This window comes from Diospyros lotus, chromosome 7 (assembly GCF_014633365.1).
Source record: "Diospyros lotus cultivar Yz01 chromosome 7, ASM1463336v1, whole genome shotgun sequence".
Classification (NCBI taxonomy): Eukaryota; Viridiplantae; Streptophyta; class Magnoliopsida; order Ericales; family Ebenaceae; genus Diospyros; species Diospyros lotus.
In genome coordinates, this window is record NC_068344.1 from 16,135,543 (window position 1) to 16,151,594 (window position 16,052).

A 16,052-nucleotide genomic window follows, 5' to 3' on the forward strand; every position below is an offset into this window, starting at 1 on the left:
TCAGTCGACAGATGATCTTATTTCCTTTGAAAGTATTTGCTTCATTTTAATCCATTTTAACCAACGATTCAAACAATCTCTTGAATTTAATTTAGGCACTTAACATGAGACTTATGTTTGCAAATATCTATATATATTAGAAATATAGATTGAATGATCATATTGGAGTCATTTTTCATTAAAAGTTAAAATTGTTTTTTGTTTGATTTAGAATTCGAAAATCAATTGTCTTTTTTCATCATCAAAACCAATCACTAGATTAAAACATCAAATAGCAATAAAGATGTTTGATTATAAACATATCAAGGCTTCGATTAATTTGAAAAGTAAAAATGAGCAATACTCGATTAATTTAAGAATTATGTTTAGATAGAAATGTTAGAATTGTATAGCAATGGCACCAATATCCAAGAGGGGGTGAATTGGGTTATTTAAAAATTCGATTGAACTTGAAATTCTTTTTTTTTTGGAAAATCATATTTTAATGCAAGAGATAATTTGTTTGACCCAATAAATAAAACAAGAACAAGAAAGAGAACAAAAAGAGAGACACAACGATATATAATGGTTCAGTTTAAACCAAGCCTAATCCACTCCCTTAACTCCTCACTAAGGAATTTTTCAACCAATTCACTATAATCCTCCTATCTCTTTGGATAGACCCTTTAGCAACAAATTAGAAATTTACAACCTCTTACTTAGACAAGCAAGCCCTCTAGCAACAAGCTATGTATTACAACCTCTTACTTAAACAAACAAACCCTCTAGCAACAAGGTAGAAAATAACCTCCTACAATCAATATAGACTCTACCAATCTTGCTAGGAAAATCAAGAATGATACAAAAGAAAGGATCTAAGAGTAGACACTCTTAGTTACAAGATCTCTCAAAATAAACACAAGTCTTGAAACAAATAATACAAATAATAATCAAAGCCTTTAGAGAGAAAAATGAAGAACAAATGAGTATTTGAAAGATAAAGCACTTGAAAGCTTGTAATTAATTCTCTTGGTAGGTTTGAATCATCCATCTACCCTCTATTTATAGAACTTCACGACCCTTTCAAAAATCTTGTCGTTGGTAGTGGGAAGAGCACTTTGGATGAGTGGAGAAGCTAGCCGTTAAAGGTTCCTGTGATAGAAACAATTGACAAATTAGTGAAAATTTGAAAAATGGTCGATAGTTTAGCGAAAAATGGGCGACGGTTTCAATGCAAAGCTACTATTGGTCAACAGATTGAAGCAAACGATTGATAGATGGGAGCAAATCGATCGATAGTATTGTAGCACTGTAGCAAAGTACTGTATCAACGAAAAATACTATAGCAAACGGAAAACATTGTAGCAACCAAAAATTACTATAGCAACCGTCAAAAAATTAATTTAAAAATTTTGCTCCACTTCAATATTATTTTCAAAAGTATTTTTGATACAATATTTTTAATCAAATAAAAACATAATATTCCAAATGTCATCAATAAATTTATCACAAGATTTTTTGACATTGAAATGCATGATGAAACTAATTTTAATTTTGGTGCTTAATATATCATATAAAAGTAATTTGAAGCGCCAAATTAATAACCATTAATAAAATAATTTCATCATCAAAATTCAATTGATTTTTATCATCAGAATCATATCAAAGGCAAAACATCCATCTATCATCAATATACATTATGTTGGTCGATAGCCTTAACAATCAGTCGACAACCAAAAGCATAAAATCCACAACGGTCGACAGTCACTTCCAATCTGTCAACAGTTTGGTCCAAAATATCAAAACAGTTGATAGGTTCCTAGAATCGGTCAACATATGGTCTCTTGCCTTTGAAAAAAATTTAGCTTCATTTTAACCAACGATTCAAAACTAATTTTTAAAAGTCATTTAGGAGATTCATCATAATACTTATTTATGCAAATCTCCATATATGTATAAGAATATAATTCTTTTAGTTTTCATTTCAATAAAGTACTTGAAATTGATTTTTGTTAAAAATCATAAACTTGACTTATGACTTAGGGTATAGATCAATTTGTTTTTTCATCATTAAAACTAAACACAAGAATAAAATATCAAGAAAATCAGTGTAGAAGTTTTAAAAGAACTTTTGGCTACTTTTCCTTCAAAAAGCTTTACATATACTTGAATAAACAAAAGAGACTTTTGTATATAGCCAATTTTCAAGAGATTTCATAATACTTGATCAATATAGAAACATACTCGGCTATACTAAAAATATATAAGAGAACCTAAGGTTCTCCAATTTAAGACAACTATTTTCACAGGTTTCAAACACCTTAATTCAACACAAAATTATGCAATTCATCATGCTTAATGATAGGATTTAATTGTATATATATTTTTATCTAATTTTCATCTTAATCTTGTATTATTTTTTCTACTTAAAATGTGTGTTATGTGAATTTTACATTATTTTAATCTTTTTTGTAAGAATCCAACAAAGCATATTAATTTGAAGATTTGGGTGTAAAAAGAAAAAATATATATATTATAAATTAATTTATAATGTTAATTTTAAAATTAATATTATGAATTAATATTATAATATGCGTAGATTAAATAATGAAGTAGTTCTCAATTGGAAGTCCAATCGGAGAAAATCTCGGCAACTGCAAATTGGAGAATTGGCAACTGGAGGCATATATATAATATTATAATATAATAGGGTTGGATGCTTATATATATATATATAATATTATAATTGGTAGAGGAAGTTGAATTGGAGGAAGACTAAAGGCTAGGGCGTATGCTCCACATATATATATATATATATTATTTTAAAAGAAAGAGATCGGAGATTAGGAGGCAATTGGAGATGGCAAAACAGGAAGAATTGAAGAGGCAGCCAGGGGTAGGAAGAAACGAAAAGACACCTCATGCAAGTGAGCAGCAGTTCAGATCTCGGCAGGAAACTTCTTTTTTTTCATTCAATTTTAGTTTTATTTTTATTTTAATAATATCTAGTTAAATTATTTTAGTTAGGGTTTGGATGGATTTTAATTTTAAGATTATGTGATTATTTGTTTAATTTTATTCAAAACTCGATTATTATTTACTTGAGAAATTTATATTATTGTGCTTAATACTTTAAAAGATTTTTCACATTTTAATGATTTAATGATTTATGTATTTTTGACTAAAAGATTGTTATAAATTAGATCCATAGACAATATAAATCACATGCTTAACTATGATATCGTGAGATGATTAGTTCATGTGTGGGAATAGAGACAGCTTAGCGAGTCAAATTCTCTTCCAAGATTTGAGATGTCTAAAGAACTTAATATTTATTTATTCTTTTGACATCTAATCAGAAATTTAAAGGTGAAAATGAATTAATAAATTATTAATATAACTTGAGAAAACTTATTAATTAATTGATGAAAATTCACCATCACAAGCAAATAATTATAAACTACTATAAGGGTATTTTTAGTTTTGAATCGGGTCGAATAAATAGTTACATAACCTAGATTAAATAAAATCTAAACCCTAGTGTATTCATTAATTAGTTTTTCTCATAAAGAATATAATAGATTGAATCTAGGTAAGAAACACGAAATCAGACTATAACATAAATTAATTCAAGTACTCTTTGAACCATAAACAATTCTCGAGGACGATCATGAGACTGTTACTTAGCTGTAATACTTAAGTAGGCTAGTTGCGTTTCATGACCTTCACAGGGGTTTCCCTGAGAGCTTAGTGAGGTTGTAAGCTCTGTTGTCGAGATTACGAGTAACGTGGAAGGGGCCTTCCCAGTTGGCACCAAGCTTTCCTTTCCTGGGTTATTGCCTCACGATCTCTACCTTCCTCAAGACCATGTCTCTTTCCTGAAAACTACAAGGCCTGACCCTGGAATTGTGATAATTTGTTTTGATGATGATCAACACAATGGTTCATGGCGTATTTCAAATATTTTGTTTTCAAAGTGAAAATCATTTTTCTTATCCTTACAAAAATCTAAAGAATGAAGCTCGTTAAAAGAGATGATATATGTGCTTCAAATAAATTTCATAAGTTTCAAAATATTAAAATTTCAAAAGAATGAAATTGTTTGAAAATCAAATGTTCTTTTCAATCATTAAAACAAAATGTCGACAGTTCTAAAGAAATGTCGATAGTTTCTTTTGCTTGGGTAATAATGTCGACAGTATATCCTAAAATTATCAACCGTTTTCAAGTTTATAGCCCAAACTATCGACAATCTTCATTAAACTATCGACAGGTAAAATTTATGCTCTCAGTTTCTAAATGTCGACAGTTTTTGTGTCTATAATGTCAACAGTTTTTGAAACCTAACCACGGCCTTGGTAAAACAATCGACAGTTGTTTAAATTTGAAGTAACATGTCGACAGCCTGAAAATAAACTGTCGATAGTTTCTATGGCAGACAACTTTTAACGGCTAAAATCTCTTTCTTCCATGATGGTGTCTCCACTTGCAACGAGATGATTCTTGCATGGGCTTTCAAATCTCTATAAATACAAGTCAAGAGAAGAATTCAATTCACCCCAAGCAATCTATCTACAAGGTTCCAAGTGCTAAAATCGTTGTTGTGCTTCATTGGTAAATTTGTTCTATTTTCAAGGCATTGTATTTATTTTTTTGTAATTCTTTTGCAAGCCTTGTCTTCATCTTTGAGAGAACTTGTAACTGAGAATTTTGTTTCTCAGACCCTCTCGTATTTTGTAACACTCTGTATTTTCCTACCTTGTCTTGCTAGAGGGCTTACTTTGCTTGCAGGAGATTTTTGTGATACCTAGCTTTGCTAGACGGCTTTCTTGTTCAAGTAACAGGTTTGTATCTTCCTAACTTAGTACTAGAGGGCCTATCCGGTGTGATAGGAGAGTTATAGTATTTTGTTTGAAAATCATTAGTAAGGAGCTAAGGTAGTGGATTAGGCTTATTTAAGTTGAACCACTATGAACCCTTGTGTTCTCTTGTGCTACGATCTTTGCTTATTCATCTTTTCAAGCATTTCTCTCTTGTTTCATATATTTAAATCTTTCATTGAAAAAGACTTCATAATTTTTATTCTTGTGTTCTCTATTGTCAAAACGACATTGTCTTTATACGGTTGATACCTTATCATGCCATTTCAAGGTCTTGAGGTTTAATGAAGTCGTGGTCTTCTTAAATGACATCTCTTTTTCATAAAAAAGAATTAATTTTTTAGATTAACCAATTCACCCCCCATCTTGGGTGTGTGCCATAGCACTTCCATTCTAACAAATTACACCTCCAGGCTGCCCTTTGCTTGGCTGTTTGTTCTCGAATATGTGCTAGGTCTCATACTTCCTTGAGGAGATCCAGATCAACTCTTTACTCGTCTCCATTGCTATCTTCTTGGAAGTACTGCCTTTGGGGGCTCGACGCCCCAACTTCCACCAGAATCATTGCTTTCAACCCATAGGTGAGCCTAAAAGGGGTCTCCATCATTGATGTATGTATTGTGGTATGGTATGACCATAGCACCATAAGGAGCTCTTCCGCCCAAGCCCCATTTGCCTGGTCCAGTCGTTTCTTGAGCCCAGGGATGATGACCTTGTTGATGGCTTCAAATTGCCTATTTGTCTGGGGATGCTCGACTGATGTGAAGGCCCGATGAATGCCAACCTCCTTACAAAATCCTCAGAACTTTGCGTTGGTGAATTGAGTGTCGTTGTCAGAAATTATTAACCCGGGCAGGCCATATCTACAGATGAGATTTTTTTAGATGAACTTTTTAACTTTTGTATACGTAATTGTTGCTAGGGGCTCAGCTTCGTTCCACTTGGTGAAGTAATCAATGGACACCACAATGAACTTGAGCTGGCCCAAGGCTAGTGGAAAAGGCCCGAGTAAGTCGATCTCCTACTTGTAAAAGGGCCATGATACATCGAGATTGTGCAGTTCTTCCAATGGGGAGTGATGTGTATTTCATTTTTCTAGCACTTTTAGCATCTTCTCACATATTCCAGGCACTCGTTACACATGGTCGGCTAATAGTATTTGGCTCGTAGTATTTTTGCTGCTAAGGACCGACCTCCAATGTGACTTTTATAGACCCCTTCGTGAACCTCGAACATCATGTAAGTAGCCTACCTTTCATCCATGCACTTTAGAAGTGGCATGGTAAAGCTTCTTTTGTACAACTGATCCCCGATCATGGTATAAAGACTAGTCATCCTCCTCAACTTTATGGCTTCCTTTGACTTGTCAAGAAGCAATCCTTCCTTTAGGAATTGGATAATGGAGAACCCTCAGAAGCTAGGGTCTATCTCCACAGCGTGCACTTCTTCTAGGTCAACAGTTGGTGAACCCAAGGCTTCCTATATAACTGACTGATTGTTTGCTGGAGCCTTGGTGTTAGCAAGCTTTGAGAGCAAGTCTACTTTTGAATTTTGTTTCCTTGGGATGTACTCAATGTTGAAAGACTTAAAGGCTTCGGATATGACTCTAACCTTATCGAGATATTTGTTAAGCTGAGGATCTTTTGTCTAGAATTCACCTTTGACTTGATTGGCCACTAGTTGGGAATCACTCCTTGCAATTAACCTAGTGGCTCCAACTTCTTTAGCCAGACCTAGCCTGGCGATGAGGGCTTCATACATGGCTTGGTTGTTGTTCGCCCTGAAGTTAAAGCGGAGGGATTATTCGATCAATAGCCCATATGGTCCTTCCAAGACTACTCATGCCCCGCTACCCTTAATGTTTGATGCTCCATCCACCGATAAAATTCAAGGGTTACTATCAAAAATTTGAGTAAGTGAGGATTACTCAACATAGAAGTTAGACAGTACTTGGGATTTAATATGTTTGCGAGGTTGGTATTGTATGCTGAACTCAAAAAGCTATATTGACCATGCGATTATTCTGCCTGAGAGCTAGGGTTTTTGGAGCACCTGCCTAATTGGTTGATTGGTTAGCACCATAATTTGATGACTCTGAAAATAAGGTCTAAGTTTCCAAGCTGTGGTAACCATGGCTAGGGATAACTTCTCTATCTTCTGGTACCAAATTTTGGGCCCCTACAAAACTTTGCTGACTAAATAGATTGGTTGTTGCTCGCGTGTTTTGGCCAAGTTCCCCTTTCGCTCTCCTCCCACAGATTCTACTCGTTTCCACAAGAAACTTCACAAAACTAATTCTTTCAATTCTTCACTCTTCCATTTTTTTTTTATACTTTCTGCTGGCCTATCGAGTGTTAAGGCGAGTTTGGGAAGCAAATCTGGGGAAGGGAGTGATTTTGTGATTATCGTGGGAGAGCTCCCTGTGAGGAATCCAACACTTGGCCGTTAGGCTTTGCTAGTTAAGCTTAGGGGAGTGATTCGATGTGTAGCTCGGGGTGGTTGAAATATAGGTCGAAGAAGGAACAGGGTGCTGACTTCTGACAGCTCTATTTTCTCCCACTCCCTCGGGGATAGTATAAGTGTTGTATCCATGTCCGGGTCAGCTTCAAGTCCGCTTTCTGGTATGAGTGGTGATTATAGCTGGGTGAGTTAGGACATGTCCAACGTCGCCTCAATATACAACTCCTCAGATAGCGTCGTCATGTTGAGGTCACAGATCCATTTGTCAGTGACTGAGGACGAGGGTTCATTTAAGTGTCAACCTTGTGGGGAGGAGGAGCGAGTCTTCATGGCCGCAGACTCAGGGCACCAAATGTTCCTTCCAGCCCAACAAGGTTGGTAGGACTAGTTGTAATGGCAGAGGAATGTCATGATCCGACGATTGTCGCAAAGGGGATGGCTAGCACCTATAAGCACTCTGACGCTCAAGTCAATGAGGATTCAGAATGTCAAAGTGTGGGTTAGGCTGGGAAAGAACATACCTTGGCCTGTAATCATACTGGCTTATATAGAGATGAAGGTACCTCATGTGTCACTGGCCATCGTGGGAGGATAGAGGGCCGAGATGCACGATAGTGATAGGGATGATCCTCGAGGATCTTGGATTTGATGAAGATTATGAGCTGATGAGGATCGGTGTGCGAGTTGTTAGGGGTTGATAGAATCCATTATTGACGTAAGGATCTCAGCTTAGATAGAAACATTATCTGAGCTCTTAGGCCAAGATCTAACATGGGGATTGGGCTAAGTGCCAAGTAGTAGGCTGGCCCAATAGATCAGTACGGTCCTCTTATATACTTTTTCATGGGATCACCTAGAACCCTTACAATCACTTGTTATAAGGAAAATGAAAGATAAGCTCACAACAAGATAACCTTCAAATGATAATAAACAAAGCTCATAAGGGTATGTACAAGAAGAGTGTAAAAGATAGAAATACAAGCACTCCACTCACTTGAACTATGTTGATTTTGAAAGAATTAGAATTTGGTACAACGAGATGAAAAACTTGAGCTTTTGGTGAATATAATATTTGAAATCATCACTCAAGTGGCCAGGCAATAGCTTAATGTGACTAAGCATAAGCTCAATATGGTTGGGAACAACAGCATGATATCGTGCATCACATTGCCTTCTATAGAAGCTTTGAGAAACTTGAATGTCTGTTGCATGCACGTCTCAACAACCTCTTTGATTTGATTGATAACAGTCAAATTATTTACATAAAATATGCATATATTCAAGAAGAAAGCATTTTGCACAACATATAAGCATTATTTTCTTTATGCTAAAAGAGAAAGCAATTAAACTGCATGAAATAATAACACAAAGCTCAAATGGTGAAATTGTCCTCTTAGATTGCTTTGTGTAATAACTATTTAATGGCTATATTTTTTAATTTTGTCACACTAATACTCAAGTGAAAAATATTGATACTCGATTATATTTAGCACATACTCAAGTGGACTAAATGACAATTGATTATGCACAATCTTCACTCGATTGCATAAATACTCAGTTGATTACTTTTTAAACAATAGAGATCAACTCGCTATCCAATCTAATTCACTCGATTGTGATAATTTCTCTTGATATTAAAGTTTTGATGATGAAAATGTTTTCAAGAATATTTTTCTTATATTTCTCATGTTCTTAGCTTTCAATCAAAAATCAATTTCAAAATAATGAAACAAATATTCAAAGCGCATGTATGTTCTTAAGGAGATTGGAAAAACAAAGTAAAAATCATATCAAATCTCTTGAAAGAAATTGGAAAAAGTTTTCTAACAAAATCAAGCCATTTGTAGACTACATTATTTTTTTCTCCTTTGATCTGTCGACTAAGCCCAAGTCATCTATCGACTAACAAAATGGGAATTTTTCAATCTATCGGCTAACCTATATGCATCTATCGACTAATAGTAAGATTGTTTCTTTGGAAATTTTTATAAGTTTCATTCTGTCGACTAAACCATAAGATCTATCGACTAATAGTATGTAGTTCCAAATACTTTTAATGGTTTGCCTAATTCTATCGACTAACTCCTTTAGTTTGTTGACTAACATAATAGATAAATTGGTTCTATCAACTAACTCCTTTAGTTTGTCGACTAAATATTGTTTTGTTGCTTGACTTTGTTGACTAACTCATCTCTTCTGTTGACAATTTGTAGTAGAATCTTGTGACGGTTAGTTTTTGGACACATTAAATGCACCCTAACTACCACCAACGGTCTAATTTTTCTAGAATTGAAGAGGAGTTGAAGTTAGCTTTACATGGCATTGTAGAAATCAAGAGTGAGATAACTTGAAAGAGTGATATAGCCAAATTGAAAATACTTCTACTTGCTTTGTAGCCTTACTTTTATCCACCTCAAACTAGCCAAACCATGAACCTCTTACAACCTACTAAAACTTGAACCATGTTATGTTATTTTTGGTTTTTCTTACACAGAGTTCAAACATCATAATGAACTACTCTTTTTCCAATGATGAAATGCAATGTTTACTTTTTGATGATGTTCATATTTGTACTCAACTTTGAACTTGCAATATTGTTTTTCATGTTTTGAGTAAGGGGGAGTTGCATTTGCCTTCATGTTATTCATGCCCAATTTTGTTTGTTCTTGATACTCTTAAAAATGGGGCACGCCAATTTAAGTTCAACCAAATCCGTTTTTACTTTTAAGGGGGAGTTATCTTCAAGCTCAATCTATCATCTTTTTTATTAATGACAAAATAAGGGAGAGATTTCTTTCTAAAGTTTTGAAGTTTATTAAAGTTTTATCATCATAAAAAATGGGGAGATTGTTAGTTTGATTTTGATGATATTTTGAAGATAAGTGTTTTCACACAAAATTGTAATAACTTTAATAATTGTTGCTTGAATCTTAGACTTAAATTATTTTGAAACAATACTTAAAAACAATTTTGAACTTGTTTTTCAAAATTAGTAAATGAAAGTTTATGGTTTTAAGGTATTGTGTCGAAGTTTAAAATGTAGAGAAAATAGTTTTAAAAGAAGAAAAAATGGGTAAGTGTTTTTGAACATTAAAAATCAGTTTCTAAACAATTCAAAAACTAAGGTTGCGTTCTTTTTGTGTTTTCAATTTACAGTTTTGAATTTTAAATTCATTTTCAGTTTTCTATTTTAATAGTTTGTTTTCAAAAAACTGAAAATGTGTTTTTTTTATTATTTTAAAAAATTATTTTTTAAAACAGAAAACTAGAAAACGCGTTTACTTTAAAATTTTGAGCAAAATTATTTTATGATATTTTATGCAATGAATTTGATTATTAAATAATAAATTAACTCTTTTTAATAAAATTTTATTATTAAAATAAAATAATAAATTTAATTAATAAATTATTGATATCTAGTGATAATTTATATTAAATATTATTATATATAATATGTGTAATATACTTAATAATAAACTATATGTTACCTTATATTTTTAATTATAATATAGATATACTATATTTTTCAAATTTTAAATAAATATATAATTTTATTTTTAAAATTTAAGAATAATTTTTTCTTTTTTTTCCTTCTTTTATTTTTTTCTCTTTTCTTTTTTAAGGCCAAAACATGGAAAATAAATTATATTTTTTATGTTTTGGACTTAGAGATTGTTTTGACTTAAAACAACCAAAATAATTTTTTGTTGTTTTGAATTTTCTTTATAAATTTTTTTCTTGCTTTCAAAAATACATTTTTGAAAATAACAAAGTAAACGTATTTTCATTATTTTAGAAAACTGAAAACTAAAAATGAATTGAAAATAATAAGGAAAATGCAACCTAAACTATCGACTTATTATTTTAAACTGTTGACTAACCAATTTGCATATTCTTTGTATGTAGTTGTGGACTAAATTCCTACAAACAATCAAAGGTTTATAATAGTAAACTATCAACTAATTCCTTCTAATTGTTGATTGCTTTTGACAGATTTTATAAAAAACGATCGACATGTTCTATTCGAGAAACCCTAATAGAAGACATTTTAAAGATCTAAGTAGCCATTGAAAGTTTGAGTTTACACATTTAAAGATTAGAATTTTCAAATTACTTTATTTTTACTAAGCTTCATTGTTTATCTTCTAAATTATGTCAAGGATTGTTATTTTCTTGTAAATCTTGTTGGAGACTTGTATTAGAGAGCATGTTATATTTTGAGAGTTGCATCTTTCATTTTTATTTGTATTTTTTGTTTTCCTAACCAATTGTGTTAAAGAGAACTTAGTTGCTAGTTGTTATATTTGATTAAGGTCTGCAACCCAAAATTGCATTAGTGGATTTGAAAATTTCCATGTGGGTACTAGATTAGTGGATGAAGATTGAGAGAAGGTGAATTACGATAAAGTTTTTGTACATTATTTCTTTTTCAAGCATCGTAATGCATTTTTACTCAAAAAAATTTATTATATTATTTAAATCTTATTTATCATTAAAATTTTATTTAAAATATAAAAAAAATTTAATCACTCAATCCAGTCGATTCTTCGTAAGTTACGCCATAAGCAAATCTCATCAAAGGAAAAAGGAACAAGTACAAACAAGATTATTGCATGCCCGTAATGGAGTGGCAATTAAGTAGCAAAGACAGTGACGATGTGACAGAGATCACTAGCTTGCATATGAGAGAATCAACAACCCACGACAATTTGTGACAGAGATTGCAAAGCTTGGCCAGAAATGCAAATGAGATGAAAGGCCACATTTGCGGGTGAGACAATCAAGAAGCGACGGCGACTTGTAGCGATGAATATGATGCAAAGGAGAGTATGATGGTTGAGTATCTGACGGACGGCAATGAACGTGGATGTGGAGAGCAGGGTGGTGAAACTAAGATAGAGAGATTCCAAAGCTTTCTTGCCAAAGAAGATGACGGGTCTTGTTTATTTTTGTTATTACCAACAACCAAGTATGGATTTAAAATAAAACATGTGAACTACCACCACCTTCCTCCTCAATGACAACCTCTACTTGCAATGGAGAAGGTTGATGGCATGAACAGATGATAAGAAACTTTGCCATCTTGAACAAGCCAGTGGCTTGCATGACCCGAGTACCTGGAATGAATTCTACGCCCAAAATTGTTGCACGATGATAAACCAACAACATGCACCAGTTGGGAAAAAATATCACGAGTGCTTGAGAGCTACAAGGAGATGAAGCAAGCAAGGGAAGACACTAGAAGGTTCCAAAGGATTCTTAGAACACTTCAGATTGTTTTAGAATGCATTGATGATGGAAGAAATTTTAGAATAAATGAATGGCTATAAATGTCTCCACCTCTCTCATTTTGTACCAACTCTATTTCCTATTAAATTAAAGCACTTTTAGAGGCCCCTCTCTCTCTCTCTCTCTCTCTCAAATAAATAGCTTGAGAAAAGAGTCAAACTTGGCACTAGGAGGGGAGTTTGGTTCAAAGCTAAGTGTCACACGCCAACTCCAACTCGGGAGAGTGATTGGGGCGTGACAATATGAGCAGTTTTGTAGGGTACATTAATTTACAAGATGAGAGGCGAGCAAACAACGCAACCTTTAAAGACAAAAACATGAGATTCAGGCAAAAGTCAAGTGCCTCACTAATATTCTCATGTTAAAAGATGGAATTATAATGCAGAGAAACCCAAGCCAAGCCAAGCCAACACCAATAATAATACCCTCCTTAATATAGCGCTTTAAAAGCACTACTCAAAACCCCCCCAAGTGTAGTATTCTGGCTGGGGTCTTCACTTTAATCACCCATTCTTCACGTAATCCTCACTGCAATTCTGAAAAGAAAAATTACAAAAATTTATGGACAAACACTTTACTATTTTAATGTAATTATTATTAATAAACTTACATCATTATGCATAATAATTTTATATATTATTTGAGCAGAGCAGGCACTCGGGGTTCCAAAAACACAAGTCAACTGATAAATCTGAGGAAAAAATAAACACACTAAGATAACACCCTAAACCCACCAACAACATTTGTCGATACACTCGTTACTAACATTGTGCCATTGCCATTGCCATCCGCTCCATCCTTGGATCAAATCGCTAGCCTTTCCTTGAAACAAATCCATTATCTATTTCAATTTAACTACAAGGAGGCTGCTAAAAGAGGGTGCAAATGTAAAGAAACAAAACCCTTCCATCTTTTTAAGTTCCTGCCAGATAAGTGATATCCATACATACCTGACTAGGATTAGGAATCCTCGGAGAGCAATCAAGTGGAAGGCCCAATGAACCATGCGCAATGCCATGGTTTCAGCAGCAACGAGACAAGAGCTGCAGAAAGAGAGCATTCCCGCTTGGAAAACATGATTTCAGTATTGCCCATGGACAACAATCCTTTGAAAATGTATCAGGATAGGGGCATGCTAAGCTGGGATAGGCTCTATAATATGCCCAAATACATGAAACCATTCCCATTCTCATATTTACTCAATTTCATAGTGTGATTCCATAACTAAATGTTCTACACTACTTCCAGACAGATAAACCCTGATATATTGTGTAAAGAGTTTTGACAAATGGAACACAAGTGCTTTTGTATCAATTGTCAAAAATCAGAACTATTTCCAGGTAATTTCATCTATCACCAGAAAAGCTTATGGATGCTAAAATGCAACAGCACAGAACTCTCGGCCAACACAAAGGGTTTGCTCTAAATGTCAGACGCGGCTCTTCACAAGCATTACTCCCCCGCACTTCAGTCCAGGCAGAAGATTTGTCTTCCCCTTGCTACCACCGTCTGCAGTGTAAAAGAAAGAAACAAAAACCAGCATATTTTGATAACAATACATAGAAAACATCTGAAGGTTTGACAAAGAAAATTGTGCACTAATAATAACCAGCTACAACAGAATCTGCCAGCTCAAGCCTTTTACTACGAATAGCATGAAGCAAAAATTTAGTATTACGAGTGCATCATAGGTCTAGAAAACACTCTAAAATCTTATCATATCACTAATTCATGTGAGTATATCTGCAAATCAGTCTCACTTACCCCTCATTTTTGCAGCACAAAAAAGTAATATCAACTCAACAATTAAGAACCATACACAGTGGTAAAGGCAGGGTGCTGGGGACACCTAGAATTTTGTAACTATTTATAGAATAAATTATTTAAATTAACATGTTCCCACCCATCTATTTTCTAGAAATTTTTATGAAAATAGCTAGTAATGATCTATAACGCCATTAAAAATCATTCCTCATTTCACTATCCTATTTATAATGCCACCCAACCGGTCTATTAAAACATGCAATACGGAAACACATCAGTTCTGATAAAATGTCCCAGTTGCACCCATTATTATACAAAGATCAATCATCATTAAACTGGTCAATCAAATTTTAAACATCCAATTGTGTTATTCAAGAAGATTTAACAAGATGCAAGGTGGATACAAACCATCGAACTACAGAAGTCTACTCCAGAATTCTCATACATCCAAATTTCTTGGCAGAAAAATTATGTGAATTTACCCAATGGCAGCTCCAATCAATTCATTGGATCTCATAAATGAGATTTGACAAAGAGATGCAAATTATACCCCTCTCAGAAAGAAAACTCCACAATATTTTTGAAGGGGTTGAGGAAATGAAAATGATGAGTCAGGTTTTAATTATTTTACTTTTTGTTTGACTGAAAAAATGAGAGTGAACCTTGGGAGTAACAGTAAGATTGATCATTCTAACTGAAAGGTCATGGCTTCAAGTTGGTCTAGGATGCCCTTTTGTTCAATGAAAAAATGATAAGGAAATCAAGATATTTGTCAAAAGAATTATTCTGTTTTCTTTTTCAATTATCCATACAAAAATGTTTGCAAACCATTTCCTTTTCCTGGACAAATACAAACACTACCATGCTTTTCTAATATTCTAATTATTTACATTCATCTGAATTGGAAGAGTGAGATGTATTTACTGTCTACACCAGGAACACTTAACAGAACATTATTCTTGACCAAATCACTATTATTTTGGATCATTATGAACTCCCTTTTTCAAGATTTCAGTGAAAACAATAGTGATAATTCAATCAAGTTTTCTGTTGAACAGAGGATACTTTAATCAGGAAGGGGTGCAAGTCAACTAGAAGGTAATCTAAAACTAGAAAACTTTTGGTTCAGGCATGCAAAATAACAGATATTACGGTCTTATAAATGGTTTAGTCAGATGTGCATATACATTTCCTATTGAGATGAATCGATGCTTTATGTCCCCATCATGATCATAGAGTGATAGCAAAATAGACATCCTAGCCAGTTGCACCTATCTCTACTAGATCTATCCCTAAAATTCCCTCAATAAAAAGGAATCATCTAAACTGTTTTTTTTCCCCCTAACTACTGGATCCTAATATAGTTCCAATCTTCTACCTTTCTGCAAAAGCTGATGGCCATACAAGTATTCTGTTCACACCAAAGACAGCTTCAACCAATGTAATGCAAGCTATTTGGCAGCCACCTAGCATCTGATTAAGTTGACAGTTTTCCCACTGGAAAAACTTCAAGAGTTTGACTTTTGGTTGCATGCATATCACATCATGAAAGTCTTTAATACCATCAAAGCATACCAACATTTGAAGTTGTACAGTTTCTACATGGATGATTCTAATGTGATTACTTGTCACAGCCAACCACCTTGACAGAATCACTAGATAGATGATCTCTAAATCTCT

General features: G+C 33.6%; 1 protein-coding gene across 2 annotated transcripts in view; it reads right to left on the bottom strand.

Moving 5' to 3' along the window:
- Nucleotides 1–13,768: 13,768 nt before the first annotated feature.
- LOC127806182 (uncharacterized) overlaps nt 13,769–16,052 on the bottom strand; it is a 32,121-nt gene continuing 29,837 nt past the window's right edge. For both annotated transcript variants that reach the window (XM_052343299.1, XM_052343300.1), the window contains one exon: nt 13,769–14,117. The gene's annotated coding sequence lies outside the window, so the exon portion shown is untranslated. The remainder of the gene's footprint in view (nt 14,118–16,052) is intronic.